Source organism: Macaca fascicularis, chromosome 5 (assembly GCF_037993035.2).
Source record: "Macaca fascicularis isolate 582-1 chromosome 5, T2T-MFA8v1.1".
NCBI lineage: Eukaryota > Metazoa > Chordata > Mammalia > Primates > Cercopithecidae > Macaca > Macaca fascicularis.
In genome coordinates, this window is record NC_088379.1 from 150,610,509 (window position 1) to 150,630,121 (window position 19,613).

The 19,613-nt window shown below is 39.1% G+C and overlaps 1 protein-coding gene across 1 annotated transcript in view; it reads left to right on the forward strand.

Annotated features, from left to right (window-relative positions):
• The window catches only part of C5H4orf51 (chromosome 5 C4orf51 homolog), a 71,503-nt gene that overhangs the window by 46,842 nt on the left and 5,048 nt on the right, over positions 1-19,613 (forward strand). The window lies entirely within an intron of this gene.

Consider the following 19,613-nt stretch of genomic DNA (forward strand, 5'->3'; position numbering starts at 1 on the left):
TGAGGCAGGAGGATTGCTTGAACCTGGGAGGTGGAGGTTGCAGTAAGCTGAGATTGCACCACTGCACTTCAGCCTGGGCAACAGAGCGAGACTCTATCTGGAAAAAAAAAAAAATATATATATATATATATATACACACACACACACATACACACACACACACACACACACATGTGTATATATATATATATACACACACACACACACACACACATGTGTGTGTGTATATATATATATATACACACACACTCCCCTCTGGTGTTTTACGAAGAAACTAAGACTCAAATTGTTGTTAATTATATTTTTTTCTGTGGGACTGTTGGATCTGTGATTTGATACTAAACCAGAAGAAGACTGAACCATAAGACTACTTTGAATTAATATGAATTACATAATCAATTATTATTTTGAGATAGGGTCTTGCTCTGTCACTCCAGCTGGAGTGCAGTGGTATGATCGCAGCTCACTGCCACCTTTGTCTCCTGGGCTTAAGTGATCCTCCCACCTCAGCCTCCCGAGTAGCTGGAACCACAGGTACGCACCACAACACCCAACTAATTTTTTGTATTTTTGGGAGAGATGGGGTTTCACCATGTTGCCCAGAATGGTCTCAAACTTTTGGGCTCAAGCAATCTGTCCGCCTTGGCCTCCCAGAGTCCTGGGATTACTGGTGTGAGCCACTGCACCTGGCCAGCAATGAGTTTTTTTTAATGATTAGGCAAATATCCTTTTTTCATTCTGTCCTTGTCCCTTCCCTTCCCTCACGCTGTCCAGGCTACAGTTTCTTTTCACATAATGAAAGATTCTTTTACAAAATGAAATGGAGTTAGATGCTCTAAAGTCTTGCTGTTTCTCTATAACTCTTTTTCTCTTACTCATTTGTCATCTACCTACCTAACCACTTTCTTTTATGGCTAATAGATTATAAGAAGCATACACAAATACTTTGTCCGCTCATTTAGTAATTAATTTCTCACCAGATGAGTTGTCATGTATAGATTGTAGATTTGGTCAGAAAAGACTGTACAGTGACCAAAGTTATAGCAGGTTAGGACTCTTAACTTAAGATCCAGAATGCGAAGCTCTGCTTACCTCCCCAGAAGTTGACTACTCCTGACTGAGGAATTCATCCCATAGATTGTCTTGGTCCACCCATAGGAGTTAATGTGTGGCAGAGGGGCAAGATTTGGGAAAGGCTCAAACACAAATTGATATTCAACCAACAATAGCATCTCTGAGCAAATGAAGGCAGGAAATACAAACAAAATCGTATTATGACTTTTCACTCTCTTCTTGAAACATAATCATTGAATTGCCTTTTATTTTATCGTGTGCATGTATTACCTTTTAGAAAGCACTAAAAACAGTTGTTAAACTTTTAAACGTGTAAGGACAATAGAATAATTATTGAGAGTCCAAATTCTCCCAGGAGATTTGAATTACTTGAGAGCTTTTCCCTCTACTTCTAATATCCACACTAAAGTGTTTGATATAACGAGACAGTAAACATATGCAGCGTGTATAATCTGAATTACTCTCCTGACTAAAAGGTAGAGATTGAGTTGCTGCAGCCCAACACCCCTGACAACTACTGAGCTCCTAGTTGTTAGATGCTGCTACTCTTACTAGATTTTGAGATATGCATAGTCTTTGCCTGAGTAAGCGGGGTTGCAGTGTGACCTAGAGGAGAGAGATCTGGGAAAGGCTCAACGTGGAACTGATATTCAACCAGCAATAGCAGCTCTGAGCAAATGAAGGCAGAAGATGCAAACAAACGTAAGTTCAAAGTCTGCTGACATTGGAAGCCAGCCAGGTGAAAACCATTCACGTGGATCTTCAGGGGAGTCGGGCGTTTCTTCGAGTTGCCATCAGCATTTCTTCTTTTCTGGAATATAAAGTTTCCTTCACTTTGTATGTAACTAGGGCTCTATCTGTATCCAGAGAGGGTGAAATGCTTTCCAAATTATAGCTCTCTCTCCCTTTCAGGAAAAAAAAAAAAAAAAAAAAGTGACAACGTGAGGTTTTCAAAACTGCATTTTACAAAAAAAGAACTATGCATTTACTTTGTAATTTCAAATGACATATTTTCCATTTTTGGTGAATCTGTAATTAATTGTGGCTCCTAAATCATCAGGTTTCCTACAGTCCCCTTCATCTTTTCTCCAACCTTTATGTTAAACAGTTAATGCTCTATACATTATATAAATACCCTTCTGAAATTCAGTGCCCAAGGAAAAATCCATTTTTAAAGAGAGGGATTCTGAATAATAACCACCCCTTGTTTTGCAAATATAGGTTTTCATAAAACAGCATTTGTAAAAGCAGATCCACCCCTAGAGAACATGTGACAAATATCTAGCAGATGTCATTACGGCAAAGTACTCCCCTCAAAACCCTTAAATTTTCACTTCTTCTGGATTTCCCGCTTTAATGGAAGAGCCCACCATGGCGACACATGCTCTGCCTCTCAAAGTGTGGTCTGCAAGGCTTTGCCAGATGGTCTCCTTCAGAGTAAATGCTTTCAATATGATAATGTTTATATTTGTGATTCTGGCATGAACTAATAATTTTCTCGTGATAGTTAATAAAAAACAGATTATTTCATTTCTATCTCATAAAACCCGGTACCTTTCCTCCTATTCTATCTGATGAGGGTGATTTTTTTCCCGTTGGTGAGGTCGCAGTGAGCGTGGGGAGGATTATGGAGCTGCAGCCGTCTCCACGGCTAATGTGGTGTCCAGCCTAGAATTTGAGATCCCCTCCTCCTCACAAAAGTCAGGCTTGCAATGCATCAGAAAAGGATAGTTTGTCAGGGTAACAGAGACCAGGGCTCCAACATAAACAATCTCTTTGAAGCTTCAAGGTTTACCTTTTAGCTGTAATATTCTGGAATTTGGTGGCTGAGTCTGGGGTTCTCTGGCCATATCCATCATGTTTTCTTAGAGGCTGATCACATTCCCTTCTAATCCTTCATTTTTCCAGACTAGAATACTTATTTTATAACCCTTGCCACAGCAGAGGGGTGAGGGGCAGGGTGACTTTTCATCCCTTGACCTTTTTTTATTTTAAAAGTTTTTTGGACTCTTTGCGTTTCGGAGAAGAGGTACTAAATTTTATCTGTGTAGCCTTCTTTTCCTGTGGATATGTTTGGCTAACAGAAACTGGTTCTGGTGGGCAGCAATAATAGGGATGGTATGAAAATGGATGGCCTACACTTCAAAGGATGACTTGATAAAAAAAAGATATGGAAAATTGGTTTGGAGTGTGGCTGGAGATTATAATGCCACTAGTTTACTTTTCTTCAAAGTAATGTGAAGTAGGGAGTGGGAAAAGGTTAGATTTCCCTGAGAGAGAAGGAAAGATTTGGGGTCTTTTGGTGAGAACTAGGATGCATTAACTTTCTTTTTTCTCTCTCTCTCTCTTTTTTTTTTTTTTTTTTAAAGACAGAGTCTCACTCTATCACCCAGGCTGGCATGCAGTGCCTCAATCTCAGCTCACTGCAACCTCCACCTCCCAGGTTTAAATGATTCTCCTGCCTAGTCTCCTGAGTAGCTGGGATTACAGGCACCTGCCACCATGCCTGGCTAATTTTTGTTGTTGTTGTTAGTAGAGACTGGGCTTCACCATGTTGGCTAGGGTGGTCTCAAACTCCTGACTTCAAGTCGTTCACCTGCCTCAGCCTCCCAAAGTGCTGAGATTACAGACATGAGCCACCATGCCTGGCTGCATTAACTTTATTTCTTTCAATACTAAACTCAATACAAGGGTAGACTTTTCTCTTTGTTGCCAACATCTCACCATCTACTCATTCTTTAACCTACTGGAATTTAGCTTCCGCTCCTAACCTGTCATTGAATCTGCATCCTTAAAGATTACCAATGGCCATCAAATTGATGAAGGCTATGAGATTCAGCCTGACTCTACTCATCCTTCTGTACGATTTCACATAAAAGTCTCTCTACCACTGGGTTCTCTAGCAATGTTGTGCTTGTCTCCGACTTCTCTGTTTCTTCTCATTCTCCTGTGTTGACATTAAAATCTCCCTGTGAAAGCCATCTCCTAAGGTTCTGTCATTGGTGCCTTTGTTGTTGCTATTGTTGCTGGTGCTGTTGCTTCCATGGTGTTACCACCCTCTCCACTGTCTTCAAATATCTTTGCTCCAACAAGTCTCATCATGAGATTTCTTCTGAGCTTCGGAATACGTTTTCAGTCTTCTACACAAGAGCATTTTTTTCTAGACAGAAAACTACTGTGGTCCACCTGGTGAGGATGCTAAGAACCAGCACAAGGATATTAAGAGTGGAAAAGACAGGAGAGAGGCAGAAAAATATTTGGCAGATAAACAGAGCTCTTTGATGGATTAACTATCCAAAGAGCAAGAGGAAGAAAAAGAAGTCGGAGAGCAAGAAGGGGACAAGGCTGACTCCAACGTTTATAGCTTAGGTAAGTTGGAGGATAGGTGTACCCTTATTGGAGTAAGAAATACATGGTAAGGGTCAGATTTGAGGGAGAAGATGATGACTTCAGTTTAGGACATTTGGAGCATACCTCATCTCTACCTTTTTTGCCTTTTGAGTCTTCCTTTCTGTCTTAGTCTGTTTTGTGTTGCTGTAACAAAATACCTGAGACTATATCATTTATAATAAACAGAAATTTATTTGGCTCATGGTTCTGAAGACAGGAAAGTCTAAGATCAAGGGGCCAGCATTCTGTGAAGACTTTCTTGCTGCATCATCCCATGGCAGAAGGTGGGAGGGTAAGAGAACGCATGAGAGAGAGAAGGGGAAGTGGGCTCAACTCGTCTTTTTATGAAGATCCTGCTCCTGAGATAACAAAGCCACACCTGTGATAATGGCATTAATCCATTTCTGAGGCCGAAGACCACATGAGCTAATCACCTCTTAAAGGTAAAAGGTACTGTCTCTCAACACAGCTGCATTAGGGATTAATTTTTTTTTTTTTTTTTTTTTTTGAGTAGGAGTCTCGGTCTGTCGCCCAGGCTGGAGTGCAGTGGCATGATCTCGGCTCACTGCAAGCTCCACCTCTCAGGTTCACACAATTCTCCTGCCTCAACCTCCCGAGTAGCTGGGACTACAGGCGCCCGCCACCATGCCTGGCTAATTTTTGGGTTTTTTTTTTGTATTTTTGTTAGAGACAGGGTTTCACTGTGTTGGCCAGGATGGTCTCAATCTCCTGACCTTGTGATCCGCCAGCCTCGGCCTCCCAAAGTGCTGGGATTACAGGCATGAGCCACTGTGCCTGGCCGGGATTAAGTTTTCAACACATAAGCTTTGGGAGATTCAAACCATAGAACTTTCTTAGTGCTGCTAGAATTATCTTCCTAAAATGCAGGTCTAATTCATGCCATTCGCCTCAAAATTTTTTGTTAGCTCTTACTAACTACAGAGTAGTTTAGGCATTCAGTCTCCTTGACAGGGATTTGAAGCCCTACACAAGCTGTCTTTGTTTGGTTTCATTGTAATCTTCTAGCACAACAGAATCCACCAAGCAATTTCTCACCTTCTTGCCTTTGCTCAAGCTGTTCTCTCAATCTGGAATGCCCTCCCCAATTTTTCTGTCTATGGAAATCCCACTCATTCTTTAGATTGCAGCTTGCATGCTACATCCTCCATAAAGCCTCCTCCCACCACAGTTAGAATCTGTCATTCTTTATTCAATATTTTCACAGCAATTTATGTGTATTTTTCCTTGTATTATAATGCATATGTTCAGATGCTCATTTCTTCTATTGGTTGGTAAACTTAAAGCTGGGAAATGTATCTTACTTATCTCCATTCTTTATCAGCTGCCAACACACGATTTTCCATATATTTGTTGCTCATTAAATAATAAATGAAAAGGAGAGAGAGACATTAATCATGGTTAGCGTGGAAGGGGAATCTTGTGGGGAGAAATGGTTGGTAAGTTAGGCAGGGACTTGCTTTAGAATATGTTCAACTGGGATGGAAACTTTGGGTTGTGAAGAAAAGGGATAGGGAATAATGGTGAGGGTGGCAATGGATTATGGGTAATGTGAAGGGCTCATGTTTAAACACAGGATCCTGTGATACAAAATCATGCATGTGCACATTTAGCTTCTTATCCATAGGCAGATAAACCAAATTGTAAAGTCCTTCAGCAGGAAATTATTACTCTTCCCATTTAACTGTAACCACAACTCTTGAATATTTCACTATTTTTGCTACTATGTCTATTGTCTGATACCATAAAGAGATGGGACCTTAATTAATAGTATGGTGATGATCCACTGCTATGCCCATTTACTTAATTGTAGAAAAGGTGGGCAAGGAGATATTCATTCTGATTAATAACATTCTTTGACTCTTAATTTTTCTTTTCATTTTCATCAATCTGTTTTTATATTAAATACTACAAAGAAAAAATGAAAAATATTGTCTTTTAAAAAAGTATTTATTGTACTGGGTACATAGTAAGTATATATACTTACGGGGTACATGAGATAATTTGATGCAGCATGCAATGCATAACAATCACATCAGGGTAAATAGGGTATCCATCACCCAAGCATGTATCCTTTGTGTTACAAACAATCCAATTATTCTCTTTTAGTTATTATAAAATGTACAATTAGATTATCATTGACTATAAGACACACTGTTGTGCTATCAAATACTAGGTCTTATTTATTCATTCATTTTTTTTTTTGTACCCATTAGCCATTCTCACTTCCCCCTAACCCCCTACAACCCTTCCCAGACTCTGGTAATCATTCTTCTACTCTCCATCTCTATGAGTTCAGTTGTTTTAACTTTTAGATCCCACAAATATGTAACAATATGTCAGATTTGTCTTTCTGTGCCCAACTTATTTCACTTAACATAACAATCTTCAGTTCCTTCTATGCTATTCCAAATGATTGGATCTCATTCTTCTTTATAGCTGAATAGTACTCCATTGTGTATATTTACCACTTTTTCTTTATCCTTTCATCTGTTGTTGGAGTCTTAGGTTGCTTCCAAATCTTGGCTATTGTGAACAGTGCTGTGAGAAACATGGAAGTGCTAATAACTCTTCAATACATTGATTTCTTTTCCTTTGGGTATACACCTAGCAGTTAAATTGCTGGATCATATGGTAGCTCTATTTTTAGTTTTTTGAGGAACCTCCAAACTGTTCTCCATAGTGGTTGTACTAATTTACATTCCCACCAACAGTGTACTGGGGTTCCCTTTTCTCTACATCCTCACCAGCATTTGTTATTGCCTGTCTTTTGGATAAAAGCCATTTTAACTTGGGTGAGATGATATCTCAGTGTAGTTTCGGCTTGCGTTTCTCTGATGATCAGTGATCACCTTTTCATAAACCTGTTTGCCATTTGTATGTCTTCCTTTGAGAAATATGTATTCAAATCTTTTGCCCACTTCAGAATCAGATTATTAGAAATTTTTTTCTATAGAGTCGTTTGAACTCCTTATATATTCTGATTACTAATCCCTTGTGAGATGGGTAGTTTGCAAATATTTTCTCCCATTCTGTGGGTTATATCCTCACTTTGTTTGTTTCCTTTGGTGTGAAGAAGCTTTTAACTTGATGTGCTCCCATTTGCCCATATTTGCTTTAGTTGCCTGTGCTTGTGGGGTATAACTCAAGAAATCTTTGCCCACTCCAGTGTCTGGGAGAGTTTTCCCAATGTTTTCTTTTAGTTTCATATTTTAAGGTCTTAGATATTAGTCTTAAGATACTAGTCTTTACTCCATTTTTATTTGATTTTTGTATATAGTGAGAAATAAGGGTCTAGTTTTATTCTTCTGCATATGGATATCTAGTTTTCCCAGCACCATTTATTGAAAAGACTATCTTTCCCCCCAAGGTGTGTTCTTGGCACCGTTGTCAAAATGAGCTCACTGTAGATGCCTGGACTTGTTTCTGGGTTCTCTATTTTGTTCCATTGGTCTATAGGTCTGTTTTTATGGCAGCACCATATTGTTTGATTACTACAGGTCTGTAGTATAGTTTGAAGTCACATAGTGTAATTCCTCTAGTTTTGTTCTTTTTGTTCAGGATAGCTTTCACTATTCTGGGTCTTTTGTGGTTCTATATAAATTTTAGGATTCTTTTTTCTATTTCTTTGAAGAATGTTGTTGGTATTTTGATAAGGATTGCATTGAATCTGTACATTGCTCTGGGTAGTATGGACATTTTAACAATATTGATTCTGGCAATCCACAAACATGGAATATTTTTCTTTTTTGTGTCCTCTTCAATTTCTTGCATCAATGTTTTATAATTTTCATTGTAGAGATCTTTCACTTCTTTGATTAATTTCTAGGTATCTTATTTTATTTGCAGCTATTGTAAATGGGATTCCTTTTTAAATTTCTTTTTCAGACTGTTTGCTGTTGGCATATAGAAATGCTACGGATTTTTGTACGTTGATTTTGTATCCTGCAGCTTTACTGAATTTATCAGTTCTAATAGTTTTTTGGTGGAGTCTTTAGGTTTTTTAAAATATAAGGTCCCCAGCACTTTGGGAGGCTGAGACGGGCGGATCACAAGGTCAGGAGATCGAGACCACGGTGAAACCCTGTCTCTACTAAAAATACAAAAAATTAGCCAGGTGCTGTGGTGGGCACCTGTAGTCCCAGCTACTCAGGATGCTGAGGCAGGAGAATGGCGTGAACCCAGGAGGTGGAGCTTGCAGTGAGCCGAGATTGCGCCACTGCACTCCAGCCTGGGGGATAGAGCGAGACTCCATCTCTCTCTCTCTCTCTCTCTCTCTCTCTCTCTATATATATATATATATATATATATATATGTGTGTGTGTGTGTATGTGTGTGTATGATCATATCATCTGCAAACAAAGATAATTTAACTTCTTTCTTTCCAATTTGGATGCCCTTTCTTTCTCTTGTCTGATTGCTCTAGCTATGGCTTCCAGTACTATGTTGAGTACTGAAAATGTGAAAGTAGGCATCTTTGTTGTGTTTCATATCTTAGAGGAAAAGCTTTCAGTTTTTCCCCATTCAATATGATAGTAGCTGTGGATCTGTCGTATATGGCTCTAATTATGTTGAGGTATATTCCATCTGTGCCCAGTTTTTTGAGAGTTTTTTTTTATGATGAAGTGATGTTGAATTTTAACAATGCTTTTTCAGCATTAATCAAAATGATCATATGGTTTTTGTCTTCCATTCTATTGATACGATATATTATGTTGATTGATTTGCATGTGTTGAACCATGTGTACATTCCTGGGATAAATCCCACTTGGTAATGATGAATAATCCTTTTAATGTGTCATTAAATTCAGTTTGCTAGTATTTTGTTGAAGATTTTTTCATCAATATCAGGGACATTGATCTTTAGTCTCCCTCCCTCCCTCCCCTCCCTCCCTCCCTCCCTCCCTCCCTCCCTCCCTTCCTTCCTTCCTTCCTTCCTTCCTTCCTTCCTTCCTTCCTTCCTTCCTTCCTTCCTTCCTTCCCTTCCATTCTCTCTCCCTCCCTCCTTCTTTTTCTTTCTTTCATGTCTTTGTCTGGTTTTGGTATCAGGGTAATACTGACCTCATAGAATGAATTTGGAAGTATCCCCTTCTCTCTGTTTCAGAATAGTTTGAGTAGGATTGGTATTAGTTCTTAAATGTTTGGTAGAATTCAGCAGTGCAGCCATCATGTCTCAGGCTTTCCTTTACTATGGGACTTTTTATTACAACTTTGATCTCGTTACATGTTACTAGTCAAATAACAGTCAAGTTATTGGTTCAAGTAATTGTTCAGGAATTGGGTTTCTTCATGGTTCAATCTTGATAGGTTGTATGTGTCTAGAACTTTATTCATTTCTTCTAGATTTTCAAATTTGCAGGTGTCTAGTTGCTCATAATAGCAACTAATGATCCTTTGAAGTTCTGCAGTATTAGTACTAATGTTGCCTTTTTCATCTCTGCTTTTATTTATTTGGATCACCTCTCTTTTTTTCTTAGCTAGTCTGGTTAAAGGTTTGTCAAATTTGTTTAACTTTTCAAAAAAACAACTTTTAATTTCATTGATCTTTCGTATTGTTTTCTTCATTTCAATTTCATGTATTTCTGCTCTAATCTTTATTATGTATTTTCTTCTTCAAATTTTGAGTTTAGTTTGCTTTTGCTTTTGTAGTTCTTGAGTATACATCATTTGGTTATTTACTTGAAGTTTTTCTTCTTTTTTGAAGTAGGCACTTATAGTTATAAACTTCCCTGCTCTTGTGTATCCGATAGGTTTTGGTTTGATGTGTTCCAATTATCATTTGTTTCAAGACATTTTTCAATGTTCTTAATTTCTTCATTGACCCACTGATCATTCAAAAGTATATCGTTCGATTCCTATGTATATGTATAGTTTCCAAAATTCCTCTTGTTACTGATTTCTAGTTTTATTCCAATGTGTTTAGAGGAGATGCTTGATTTTATTTAAATTTTTAAGTGTTTTAAGGCTTGTTTCATGAACTAACATACAGTCTATCCTTTAGAATGATTCATGTACTGAGGAGAAGAATGTGTTTTCTATAGCCATTGGATATAATGTCCTGTAAATATCTATTAGGTCCATTTGGTCAATAGCGCAGATTAAGTTCGATGTTTAGTTGTTAATTTTCTATCCGGAAGATACGTCCAACACTGAAGGTGGGATGTTGAAGTCTCCAGCTATTATTGTATTGGGGTGCATGTCTCTCTTTAGCTTTAATAATATTTGCATTATGTTCTTGTATGCTCCAATGTTTTGTGTGTGTGTGTTTGTGTGTGTGTGTGTGTGTGTATATATATATACACATATATATATTTCAAATTGTTATATCCTCTTGCTGAATTGGCCCCTTTATCATTACATAGTGATCCTCTTTGTCTCTTCTTATAATTTTTGAAAACTATTTTGTCTGACATAATTATAACTACTACTGCTCTTTTTTGGTTTTCATTAGCATGAAATATCTTTTTCCACCCTTTAATTTCAGTCTATGCTTGTCTTTACAGGTGAACTGTATTTCTTGTAGGCAACAGATCATTGGGTCTTGTTTTTTTGTTTGTTGTTTGTTTTAAATCTATTCAGCCACTCTGTGTCTTTTAATCCAAAAGCTTAGTCCATTTACATTCAATGTTATCATAGATAAGTAAGGATTTATTCCTGCCATTTTGTTATTTGTTTTCTGGTTGTTTGTAGCCTTCCTTCTTTTTTTTCATTCCTGTCTTCATTTTAGTGAAGGTGATCTTTCACTGGTGATATGATTTAGTTTCTTCCTTTTTTGTGTGTGTGTATCTGTTGTATGTTTTTGGTTTGAAGTTACCACGAGATTTGCAAGTACTATCTTATCTCCCATTATTTTGAACTGGTAACAGCTTAACACTGTTAGCCTAAAAAATCAAACAAGCAAATGGAAAACTAATAAAGACTCTACACCTTAACTTCATCTCCCACTTTTTAACTTTTTGTTGTTTCTATTTATCTTATATACTATCTATGTCTTGAAAAGTTGTCGTACTTATTATTTTTGATTGGTTCATCTTTTAGTCTTTCTATTTAAGATGAGACTAGTTTACACACCAGTTACAGAGTTATAATATGCTGTTTTTTTTCTGTGTATTTACATTACCAGTGAGTTTTGTACCTTCAGATGATTTTTTTTATTGCTCATTAACATCCTTTATTTCTTTCCCTTTGGCATTTCTTTTTTTAAAATAATTTTATTTTTATTTTTGACTTTGCATTAATATTTGATCTTTAATAACAAAGTTATCTGAAACATGGGCAAGTGTTATGATGATATACTGCTTTTGGGGGGGTTCACGTATTTTTTTATTATACTTTATGTTCTAGGGTACATGTGCACAACACACAGGTTTGTTACATATGTATACATGTGCCATGTTGGGGTGCTGCACCCATTAAGTCACCATTTACATTAGGTATATATCCTAATGCTATCCCTCCCTGCTCCCCCGACCCCACAATAGGCCCTGGTGTGTGATGTTCCCCTTCCTGTGTCCAAGTGATCTCATTGTTCAGTTCCCACCTACGAGTGAGAACATGCAGTGTTTGGTTTTCTGTTCTTGCTATAGTTTGCTGAGAATGATGGTTTCCAGCTGCATCCATATCCCTACAAAGGACATGAACTCATCCTTTTTTATGGCTGCATAGTATTCCATGGTGTATATGTGTCACATTTTCTTAATCCAGTCTATCACTGATGGACATTTGGGTTGCTTCCAAGTCTTTGCTATTGTGAATAGTGCCACAGTAAACATACGTGTGCATGTGTCTTTATAGCAGAATGATTTATAATCCTTTGGATATATGCCCAGTAATGGGATGACTGGGTCAAATGGCATTTCTAGTTCTAGATCCTTGAGGAATTGTTGCACTGTTTTCCACAATGGTTGAACTAGTTTACAGTCCCACCGACAGTGTAAAAGTGTTCCTATTTCTCCACATCCTCTCCAGCACCTGTTGTTTCCTGACTGTTTAATGATCATCATTCTAACTGGTGTGAGATGGTATCTCATTGTGTTTTTGATTCGCATTTCTCTGTGGCTACTGATGATGAGCATTTTTTCATGTGCCTGATGGCTGCATAAATGTCTTCTTTTGAGAAGTGTCTGTTCATATCCTTTGCCCATTTTTTGATGGGGTTGTTTGTTTTTTTCTTGTAAATTTGTTTGAGTTCTTTGTAGGTTCTGGATATTAGCCTTTTGTCAGATGAGTAGATTGCAAAAATTTTCTCCCATTCTCTAGGTTGCCTGTTCACTCTGATAGTTTATTTAGCTGTGCAGAAGCTCTTTAGTTTAATTAGATCCCATTTGTCAATTTTGGCTTTTGTTGCCATTGCTTTTGGTGTTTTAGACATGAAGTCCTTGGCCATGCCTATGTCCTGAATGGTATTGCCTAGGTTTTCTTCTAGGGTTTTTATGGTTTTAGTTCTAACATTTAAGCCTCTAATCCATCTTGAATTGATTTTTGTATAAGGTGTAAGGAAGGGATCCAGTTTCAGCTTTCTACTTATGGCTAGCCAGTTTTCCTACCACCATTTGTTAAGTAGGGAATCCTTTCCCCATTTCTTGTTTTTGTCAGGTTTGTCAAAACCTGATCAGATGGTTGTAGATGTGTGGTATTATTTCTGAAGGCTCTGTTCTGTTCCATTGCTCTATATCTCTGTTTTAGTACCAGGACCATGCTGTTTTGGTTACTGTAGCCTTGTAGTATAGTTTGAAGTCAGGTAGCATGATGCCTTGGGCTTTGTTCTTTTGGCTTAGAATTGTCTTGGAAATATGTGCTCTTTTTTGGTTCCATATGAACTTTAAAGTAGTTTTTTCCAATTCTGTGAAGAAAGTCATTGGTAGCTTAATGGGGATGGCATTGAATCTATAAATTACCTTGGGCAGTGTGGCCATTTTCATGATATTGATTCTTCCTATCCATGAGCATGGTATGTTCTTCCATTTGTTTGTGTCCTCTTTTATTTCCTTGAGCAGTGGTTTGTAGTTCTCCTTGAAGAGGTCCTTCACATCCCTTGTAAGTTGGATTCCTAGGTATTTTATTCTCTTTGAAGCTATTGTGAATGGGAGTTCACTCATGATTTGGCTCTCTGTTTGTCTATTATTAGTGTATAAGAATGCTTATGATTTTTGCACATTGATTTTGTATCCTGATACTTTGCTGAAGTTGCTTATCAGCTTAAGGAGATTTTGGGCTGAGATGATGGGGTTTTCTAAATATACAATCATGTCATCTGCAAACAGGCACAATTTGACTTCCTCTTTTCCTAATTGAATACCTTTTATTTCTTTCTCTGCCTGATTACCCTGGCCAGAACTTCCAACACTATGTTGAATAGGAGTGGTGAGAGAGGGCATCCCTGTCTTGTGCCAGTTTTCAAAGGGAATGCTTCCAGTCTTTTCCCATTCAGTATGATATTGGCTGTGGGTTTGTCATAAATAGCCCTTATTATTTTGAGATATGTTCCATCAATACCAAATTTATTGAGAGTTTTTAACATGAAGGGCTGTTGAATTTTGTCAAAGGCTTTTTCTGCATCTGCTGAGATAATCATGTGGTTTTTGTCTTTGGTTGTGTTTATATGCTGATTTACATTTATTGATTTGCATATATTGAACCAGCCTTGCATCCCAGGGATGAAGCCGACTTCATCATGGTGGATATGCTTTTTGATATGCTGCTGGATTCGGTTTGCCAGTATTTTATTGAGGATTTTTGATTGATGTTCATCAGGGATATTGGTCTAAAATTCCTTTTTTTTGTTGTGTCTCTGCCAGGCTTTGGTATCAGGATGATATTGGCCTCATAAAATGAGTTAGGGAGGATTCCCTCTTTTACTATTGATTGGAATAATTTCAGAAGGAATGGTACCAGCTCCTCCTTGTACCTCTGGTAGAATTTGGCTGTGAATCCGTCTGGTCCTGGACTTTTTTTCGTTGGTAGGCTATTAATTATTGCCTCAATTTCAGAACCTGCTATTGGTCTTTTCAGGGATTCAACTTCTTCCTGGTTTAGTCTTGGGAGAGTGTATGTGTCCAGGAATTTGTCCATTTCTTCTAGGTTTTCTAATTGATTTGCGTAGAGGTGTTTATAGTATTCTCTGATGGTAGTTTGTATTTCTGTGGGGTCGGTGGTAATATACCCTTTATCATTTTTTATTGTGTCTATTTGATTCTTCTCTCTTTTCTTCTTTATTAGTCTTGCTAGCAGTCTATCAGTTTTGTTGATCTTTTAAAACAACCAGCTCCTGGATTCATTGATTTTTTGAAGGGTTTTTTTATGTCTCTATCTCCTTCAGTTCTGCTCTGATCTTAGATATTTCTTGCCTTCTGCTAGCTTTTGAATGTGTTTGCTCTTGCTTCTCTAGTTCTTTTAATTGTGATGTTAGGGTGTCAATTTTAGATCTTTCCTGCTTTCTCTTGTGGGCATTTAGTGCTATAAATTTCCCTCTACACACTGCTTTAAATGTGTCCCAGAGATTCTGGTACATTGTATCTTTGTTCTCATTGGTTTCAAAGAACATCTTTATTTCTGCCTTCATTTTGTTATGTACCCAGTAGTCACTCAGGAGCAGGTTGTTCAGTTTCCATGTAGTTGAGCAGTTTTGAGTGAGTTTCTTAATCCTAAGTTCTAGTTTGATTGCACTATGGTCTGAGAGACAGTTTGTTGTAATTTCTGTTGTTTCACATTTGCTGAGGAGTGCTTTACTTCCAACTGTGTGGTCACTTTTGCAATAAGTGGAATGTGGTGCTGAGAAGAATGCATATTCTGTTGGTTTGGAGTGGAGAGTTCTGTAGATGTATGTCTATTAGGTCTGCTTGGTGCAGAGTTGAGTTCAATTCCTGGATATCCTTGTTAACTTTCTGTCTCAAAAGTGGGCAAAGGATATGAACAGACATTTCTCAAAAGAAGATATTTATACAGCCAACAGACACATGAAAAAATGCTCATCAGCACATGCGATCAGAGAAATGCAACTCAAAACCACAATGAGATACATCTCACACCAGTTAGAATGGCGATCATTAAAAAGTCAGGAAACAACAGGTGCTGGAGAGGATGTGGAGAAATAGGAACACTTTTACACTGTCGGTGGGACTGTAAACTAGTTCAACCATTGTGGAAAACAGTGCGACAATTCCTCAAGGATCTAGAACTAGAAATGCCATTTGACCCAGTCATCCCATTACTGGGCATATACCCAAAGGATTATAAATCATTCGCTATAAAGACACATGCACGCATATGTTTATTGTGGCGCTATTCACAATAGCAAAGACTTGGAAGCAACCCAAATGTCCATCAGTGATAGACTGGATTAAGAAAATGTGGCACATATACACCATGGAATACTATGCAACCATAAAAAGTATGAGTTCATGTCCTTTGTAGGGACATGGATGTAGCTGGGAACCATCATTCTCAGCAAACTATTGCAAGAACAGAAAACCAAACACTGCATGTTCTCACTCGTAGGTGGGAATTGAACATTGAGATCACTTGGACACAGGAAGGAGAGCATCACACACCGGGGCCTATTGTGGGGTCGGGGGAGCAGGGAGGGATAGCATTAGGATATATACCTAATGTAAATGGTGACTTAATGGGTGCAGCACACCAACATGGCACATGTATACATATGTAACAGACCTGCATGTTGTGCACATGTACCCTAGATCTTAAAGTATAATAATAAAAAAAAGTAAGTTATGCAAAAACAGAAAAAAAACATCTTTCTGTCTCGTTGATCTGTCTAATGTTGACGGTGGGGTGTTAAAGTCTCCCATTATTATTGTGTGGGAGTCTAAGTCTCTTTGTAAGTCTCTAAGGACTTGCTTTAAGAATCTGGGTGCGGGCCGGGCGCGGTGGCTCACGCCTGTAATCCCAGCACTTTGGGAGGCCGAGGTGGGCGGATCACAAGGTCAGGAGATCGAGACCACAGTGAAACCCCATGTCTACTAAAAATTACAAAAAATTAGCCGGGCGCGGTTGTGGGCGCCTGTAGTCCCAGCTACTCGGGAGGCTGAGGCAGGAGAATGGCGTGAACCCGGGAGGCGGAGCTTGCAGTGAGCTGAGATCGCGCCACTGCACTCCAGCCTGGGCTGGGCGACAGAACGAGACTCCGTCTCAAAAAAAAAAAAAAAAAAAAAAAAGAATCTGGGTGCTCCTGTATTGGGTGCATATATATTTAGGATAGTTTACTCTTCTTGTTGAATTGATCCCTTTACCAATAAGTAGTGGCCTTCTTTGTCTCTTTTGATCTTTGTTGGTTTAAAGTCTGTTTTATCAGAGACTACGATTGCAACCCCTGCCTTTTGTTGTTTTCCATTTGCTTGGTAGACCTTCCTCCAGCCCTTTATTTTGAGCCTATGTGTGTCTCTGCATGTGAGATGGGTCTCCTGAATATGGCAGACTGATGGGTCTTGACTCTTTATCCAATTTGCCAGTCTATGTCTTTTGATTGGACCATTTAGTCCATTTACATTTGAGGTTAATATTGTTATGTGTGAACTTGATCCTGTCATTATGATGTTAGCTGGTAATTTTGCTTGTTAGTTGATGCAGTTTCTTCCTAGCATCGATGGTCTGTACATTTTGGCATGTTTTTGCAATGGCTGGTACTGGTTGTTCCTTTCCATGTTTAGTGCTTCCTTCAGGATCTCTTGTAGGGCAGGCCTGGTGGTGACAAAATCTCGCAGCGTTTGCTTGTCTATAAACGATTTTATTTCTCCTTCACTTATGAAACTCAGTTTGGCTGGATATGGAATTCTGAGTTGAAAGTTCTTTTCTTTGAGAATGTTGAATATTGGCCCCCACTGTCTTCTGGCTTGCAGAGTTTCTGCAGAGAGATCTGTTGTTAGTCTGATGGGCTTTCCTTTGTTGGTAACCCGACCTTTCTCTCTGGCTGCCCTTAACATTTTTTCTTTCATTTCAACTTTAGTGGATCTGACAATGATGTGTCTCAGAGTTGCTCTTCTCAAGGAGTATCTTTGTGGAATTCTCTGTATTTCCTGAATTTGAATGTTGGCCTGCCTTGCTAGGTTGGGGAAGTTCTCCTGGCTAATATCCTGCAGAGTGTTTTCCAACTTGGTTCTATTCTCCCCATCACTTTCAGGTACACCAATCAGACGTAGATTTGGTCTTTTCACACAGTCTCATATTTCTTGGAGGCTGTGTTCATTTCTTTTTACTCTTTTTTCTCTAAACTTCTCTTCTTGCTTCATTTCATTCATTTGATCTTCAATCACTGATACCCTTTCTTCCAGTTGATCGAGTCGGTTACTGAAGCTTGTGCATTTGTCACGTCGTTCTCATGTCATGGTTTTCAGCTCTATCAGGTCCTTTAAGGACTTCTCTACATTGGTTATTCTAGTTACCCATTGTCAAATCTTTTTCAAGGTTTTTAGCTTCTTTGCAATGGGTTCGAACTTCCTCCTTTAGCTCAGAGAAGTTTGATCGTCTGAAGCCTTCTTCTCTCAGCTCATCAAAGTCATTCTCCATCCAGCTTTGTTCCATTGCTGGCAAGGAGTTGCATTCCTTTGGTGGGAGAGGTGCTCTGATTTTTAGAATTTTCAGTTTTTCTGCACTGCTTTTTCCCCATCTTTGTGGTTTTATCTATCTTTGGTCTTTGATGATGGTGATGTACAGGTGAGGTTTTGTTGTGGATGTCCTTTCTGTTTGTTAGTTTTCCTTCTAACAGTTAGGACCCTCAGCTGCAGGTCTGTTGGAGTTTGCTTGAGGTGCACTCCAGACCTGTTTGCCTGGGTATTAGTAGCAGAGGCTGCAGAAGAGTGAATATTGCTAAGCAGCAATTGTTGCTGCCTGGTCGTTCCTCTGGAAGCTTCGTCTCAGAGGGGTACCTGGCCATGTGAGGTGTGAGGTGTCAGTCTGCCCCTAGTTGGAGGTGTCTCCCAGTTAGGTTACTTGGGGGTCAGGAACCCACTTGAGCAGGCAGTCTGTCTGTTCTCAGATCTCAAACTCTGTGCTGGGAGAAACTACTCTCTTCAAAGCTGTCAGACAGGGACATTTAAATCTGCAGAGGTTTCTGCTGCCTTTTGTTTGGCTATGCCCCGTCCCCAGAGGTGGAGTCTACAGAGGCAGTCAGGCCTCCTTGAGCTGCAGCGGGCTCCACCCAGTTCGAGCTTCCCAGCTGCTTTGTTTACCTACTCAAGCCTCAGCAATGGCGGGCGCCCCTCCCCCAGCCTCACTGCCACCTTGTAGTTAGATCTCAGACTGCTGTGCTAGCAATGAGGGAGGCTCTGTGGGCGTGGGACCCTCCGAGCCAGCCATAGGATATAATCTCCTGGTGTGCCATTTGCTAAGACCCTTGGTAAAGCACAGTATTAGGATGGGAGTGACCCAATTTTCCAGGTGTTGTGTGTCATGGTTTCCTTTGGCTAGGAAAGGGCATTCCCTTCCCCCTTGCCCCGGGTGAGGCGATGCCTCGCCCTGCTTCGGCTCTCACTTGGTGGCCTGCACCCACTGTCCTGCACCCACTGTCCGATGTGCCCCAGTGAGATGAACCCGGTACCTCAGTTGGAAATGCAGAAATCACCCATCTTCTGTGTTGCTCACTCTGTGAGCTGGAGGCTGGAGCTGTTCCTATTCCACCATCTTGGAACTTCCCCCTCAATGGATGTCTTGTGTTTCTTATAGGACAGTTCCATTGTTGATGAAGTCCCTCAGTTTTTGTTTGGGAAAAATCTTTATTTTTTTCTCCTTCATGTTTGAAGGATATTTTCACCAGATACACTATTCTAGGGCAAAAGTTTTTTTTGTTTTTTTTTTTCCTTTAGCTCTTTAAATATGTCATGCCACTCTCCCCTGGGCAGTAAGGTTTCCACTGAAAAGTCTGCTGCCAAACACATTGGAGCTCCATTGTATATTACTTGTTTCTTTTCTCTTGCTGCTTTTAGGATCCCTTCTTTATCTTTGACCTTTGAGAGTTTGATTATTAAATGCTTTGAAGTAGCCTTCTTTGGATTAAATTCACCTGGTGTTCTATAACATTCTTGTACTTGAATGTTGGTATCTTTCTCTAGGTTTGGGAAGTTCTGTGTTATTTTCCCTTTGAATAAACTTTCTACCCCTATCTATTTCTCTACCTCTTC